General features: G+C 44.6%; 1 pseudogene; it reads right to left on the bottom strand.

The window, feature by feature from the left end:
- Window positions 1-601: 601 nt before the first annotated feature.
- On the bottom strand, window positions 602-3,358 carry LOC107121498 (annotated as a pseudogene).
- Between the last annotated feature and the right edge of the window lie 2,129 nt (window positions 3,359-5,487).

Here is a 5,487-nt window from a genome sequence, read left to right on the forward strand (position 1 = left end):
GGGCTTAATGTCTACAGAGCTACGGGACTTTTGCAACTGCTTTGCTCAACTGTGGAAAGATAACGGGTGAGATTGAAAGCAACATGTACAGAAGGATTCACTCATGTGACTCCCACTTGGGGGAACGTCCTGCACAAGAAGAAGGGGAAGACTCCTACAATGTGAAAGAGAATGCAGTGGGCAGCTGTGTTAAGTCTGTCTATAGTGGTTAAAAAAACCAGGAGGAGCTCGGTAGCATCTGAAAGACTAACATAATTTGTGGCACGGCATGAGGTTGTGTGAGTCACAGCTCACTTCTTGAGAGATCTACAGCAAACTTTCTCTTTTCTACTGAAACAGAACAATTTAAAACAGCATTCTTATTAAGGAAATCAGATTGTTTTCTAATTTCCCCATCTACTTTTCTTTGATGGAATGCCTCTCCACACACCAGACATTTCTACGCTTTCTCCCCAGTGTGAATTCTTTGATGCAAATTTATCCTTCTGTCCAAAGCTTCTTCCACATGCCACACATTTATATGGTCTCTCCCCAGTGTGAATTCATTCATGGTATGTAAGACTTCTTGCAACCAAAAGCCTTTTCCACACTCCAGGCATTTCTATGGTTCCTTCGCACTATGGATTCTTTCATGGTAAGTAAGGCGTCCTTTGCCACTAAAATATGTTCCACACTCCAGACATTTATATGGTTTCTCCCGTGTGAATCCTTTTATGGTAAGTAAGGCCTCCTTTGCTACTAAAACACTTTCCACACGCCAGACATTTATATGGTTTCTCCCCTGTGTGAATCCTTTCATGGTAAGTAAGGCCTCCTTTGCTACTAAAACACTTTCCACACTGCAGGCATTTATATGGGTTCTCCCCCGTATGAATTTTTTGATGGAAATTTAACATATTCTTCTGTCGAAAGCTTTTCCCACACTCCAAACATTTATATGGTTTCTCCCCTCTATGAATTCTGTCATGGTAAGTAAGGCTTATCTTGTGGCTAAAGCCTTTCCCACATTCCAGGCATTTATATGGTTTTTCCCCTGTGTGAATTCTTTGATGGAAAGTTAGAGTATCTTTCCGTGAAAACCTTTTTCCACACTTCAGACAGCTATATGGTTTCTCCCCTGTATGAATTCTGTCATGGTAAATAAGGCCTGTTTTGCTAATAAAGCACTTTCCACACTGCAGGCATTTATATGTGTTCTCCCCTGTATGAAGTCTTTGATGGAAAGTTAATGTATTCTTCTGTCGAAAGCTTTTTCCACACTCCAAACATTCATATGGTTTCTCCCCTGTATGAATTCTGTCATGATAGGTAAGACTTAAATTGCGAGTAAAGCTTTTCCCGCATTCCAGGCATTTGTACGGTTTCCCCCCTGTGTGAATTCTTTGATGGGCAGTAAGGCTTCTCTTGTGACTGAAGACTTTTCCACACTCCAAGCATTTATATTTTTTCTCCTCTCCCTGAATCCTCTGCATACCCCTGGCTGAGAGAAAGAGACACGTGTCAGGACACTCTGAAGAATGGTGAGGGAACATGAGAGAATGAACTACGTTGACTGTGGTAGAGAGAGCAAGAATTCAAAACGTGGTGTCCAGACACACTTTCAAAAGCATTTGTTGGTAATCTGGTCCTGTGATAGCTTATGTTGTACTAAAGGATCAGTAGTTCAGAGGGACTTCTCAAGAATGAAGCCGCAAGCCACTGAGTTTCTCCTCAGGTAGTGATGGAGGCTACAGATTACTTAGTTGTTTGCTCTTCAACCTCTACAGGCACCTTTTCAGCACTCACCCCAACTCTTTGGAGGAGAACCAGCTAAGGAAGGTTACAGAAACCCACCAGCCCTAGGAAGGAAGCAGAAGGAACACACCGCCCCACCACAGACCTGACAATCCCTCCTCTTTGGACAAGAACAGGAAGAACAGCTCTTCTTCTCCTTCCAGCCAGGAGATCAGGTCAGGTTTGGCCGTCACGGGTCCTTTTCATCATAAAAAAAAAAAGCAGAAAATTACAATTCTACTCTGTGGGCATCAGTTCGGTCCTTCCAAGCCAACTTGACTATATCCCTGCAGGCACAACAGGCAAGTGATTGGTGTGCGGTGGAGTATTGGACAGATAGAAAGGCCAACGATCCAGAGAGGAAATGATCACCCAGTGAGCTTTCAGTCCTTGATAAAAAGAATGAGTCTATCAGCAACATATTTTTTTTTACAAAATGATCACGACTGATTTCTTCTTTCTGAGAGTAAGAGAGGGTCCATATGTGGACCCAATCCGCTCTTCAAGCTCTCTACACTTGTACCCACCACCACTTGCCACTGCAGTGAATACGAGTTAATTACTCTGCTGCCCCTCTAAAGGTCACGTGGGTCACATCTGTTGGCCCTTTTGAGGTCTCTCTGTTCCATGAAAAACAGCAGGCTCGGGTTCTGACCCAAAGGAAGGAGAGGTCCACGAGGGTAACCTTTTCAATAATTTCTAGGAGCTTCGTGTTCAAGCTCCCACCAAAGTATCCCTTAGGAAACCGAAAGTGCTCCAGAGCATTAGGGAATGCAGTAGGAATGGTGAGTCTTCATGGGCAGACCATTTTATCCTATTCCCCCCTTTCCCTGTAAGCACTGGAGCTGCAACCCCCTGTCTTGAGAAGATAGTGGTTAGATCGTGGTAGGGGCCAAACCTCCAACCTCAAAGCCTGATCTTCCCTGAAAAGATTAAGTTCACCATGTGAGCTTTTCCATATGTTGGGCACATCATCACTTAAGAAAGGCCCACGGCAATCAAAGAGGCCAACAATCCAAGGCCGGCAATGGTAAAGAACCCTCACCATGGATGCTGGAAGTCTCTCAGAGCAGTCTTGGCATCCCAGGCGCCATGCTTGAGAGCTGAGGATTTATGAAACTGGCAGGGAGGCCAGCCGTGTGTCCTCCACAGTCACATCGCAGCACAGGTGAGGGAGGGCCAGCTTGGAGGAAAACCCCGACCTGGATCCACCCACTCTCTCCAACCCAGCATCTCTTGGCACCCCTTCCGAAGCCCTCTCATGTGGTCCCAGGACTGCCAGACACAGCCTCACTCCTGTGCATGGAGAGCCCCGGACCCTTGCCAGATGTGCAGACAGGATGGCATGACTTAGCGAAGAGGCCTGAACACATCCCTCCTCAACAGCGACTTCCTGTCTATGAACAAAGAAGAGTCTTAGCCACACTCAGCAGAGTCAAGGAGAAAAGGATCCCTCACCCAGAGAGGCCACGTTCCCAAAATTCTCCAGCATGACGTCCTTGTACAGAGTTCTCTGGGCCGGGCGCAGCAGGGTCCACTCCCCCTGGGTGAAATACACGGCCACCTCTTCAAAGGATATTGGATCCTGGAGGAGGAAGAGGAAGAAGGAAGTAATCCTTTCCATCACCACTGGAAAATTGGTTCATGAGGAATAAGTCCAAACTCGGGTATTAAAACAATTCCTCAACAGCAGCAGCCTAGAGGGGATCGGGGCCCTGAGGCTTCCCCTTCCCGGCTCTCTTTGGGGGCTGTCCTGGGGACAGAGGGGCGGTCGGCACTCACATGGGCCACGGGTGGAAGAGGGAGAGCACACTCTCGTAGGCGTGACTGAAACTGTTTTCACACGCACTTTCAATGCACTTTGTGACTGGATCTTACTGGGTAAAATGGCAAAATCTGCTTGCAGACCGTTGCTAGAGTTCGTTGAAAGCAGACTGAAGTACATTGTTCAGTGTGTGTGTGAAAGCACCATGAGAGAGAGACAGGTGGCGCGAAGCCGAGGGCTGGCCAGGTGTTAGAAAGAAGACGGAACCAGCATTCCCTTCTTCCAGAACTTTTTTCTGGCCTTGGGGGTCTGCCTGTTTCTTGGTGCTCAGTCCTAAAGAGAGCCAAGGCTGGTCTCCCAGGAGACAGCAGTTTCCCTGAGCAGTTTGTCTGAAGAGACAGTGGACTGATCGTACCAATCAAGCCAAATACTTTGGCCTTAATAAACTCTGGTTTGAAATCCGTAACTGTATTAAACTGATCACATCTGTTGAACTGCCCTTCACACCAGATGGAATGTTATTATTTTTTTTTAAGTACCCGTTAGGTACACTTTTATTATTTTCATATTATACACAACAAACATACATACAACACATCACAAACAACCACTTACAAACATAAAGCATACAATGAGATCAGTATATTTTCTTATAACTCTATTACCATATTAAAAAATTTCTTTGGGTTTGCTTAAGTTTCTGTGTACTCCTATCTTTTTACCATAGTTTCGATTTAACTAAAAGAGATTAATCCTACCAAAAATTTCATTACTTTAAACTATGCATTTATATTGTACCAGTCATACAGTTTTTTCCACGTCTTTTGAAATGTTGGGTCTGTTGTCCCTCTCATCAACGATGACAGATGGAATGTTATTGAACTATTGGCCAGATCTATTTCTTCGAAATACCACCAGCAAACTGATCCCTATTTTATTAGCTTCTGCCTCCTTAACTATTGCCGTAAAATGGAAAGATCCGACATCCTCATCCATAAGTAATTGGCATGATAGAATCTGGGATCAATCCATAATGGCAAAACTCTCAAATAAGACGACTTATGCAGATGGTCGACAACAACATTCTAAATTGCTACCAACAAGGTATCCAGTCTTACAATATATGGCTGAGCAGGATATAATTCCAGCAAATTTATTATATAGACATTTGATGCCATTTTAGTAGTTAAAGGTATACTGGATAATATAATAACGTTAAAGAGCCAGTTTGGTATAGTGGTTAAGTGCGCGGACTCTAATCTGGGAGAACCGGGTTTGATTCCCCACTCCTCCACTTGCACCTGGCTGGATGACCTTGGGCAAGCCGTAGTTCTGATAAGAGCTGTCCTTGAAAAAGAGCAGTTTCTGTCAGCTCTCTCAGCCCCACCCACCTCACAGGGTGTCTGTTGTGGGGAGGGGAAAGGAAAGGAGTTTGTAAGCCGCTCCGAGACTCCGAGTGAAGGGCGGGGTATAAATCCAATCTCTTCTTCTTCTTCTTCTTCTTCTTAAGTCGTGGTATAATAAGATTTCATATGTTTATGATGACTGTATGGTTGGACTTCGTCAGTGTTTCAGTGTTTTAGTGTCATAGTGTTCTAATATTCTGAGGTTTTTACTGTTTTCTAAGGTTCCTAATGTTACGTATTAGCAAATTGTTTCCAGTTTATAATTTCTTGCATTTTGACTTATGTCTGTGTTTCTCTTTTTCTGTTATCAATAAAAATTGATTAAAAAAATACTTTGGCCTAAATGACCAGACCTGATTGGGGAGGGACTGGGCTCAAAGTACCTGAGGAAGCATCTGTTTTGTGTTAAGGAGACTCTGCTGAAGTCTCCAGGACGAGTGGCGTCCAGACTAGCATCCAGCTGCCGTGGGGCCTGCAAGACAGCTCCAGGCCTAGCTATTGGTTTATTGTCTCGGTTGGGGCCTCTCTGCACACATAACCCAA

Source organism: Gekko japonicus, unplaced genomic scaffold (genome assembly GCF_001447785.1).
Source record: "Gekko japonicus isolate JY-2015 unplaced genomic scaffold, Gekko_japonicus_V1.1 scaffold9768, whole genome shotgun sequence".
Taxonomy (NCBI): Eukaryota; Metazoa; Chordata; class Lepidosauria; order Squamata; family Gekkonidae; genus Gekko; species Gekko japonicus.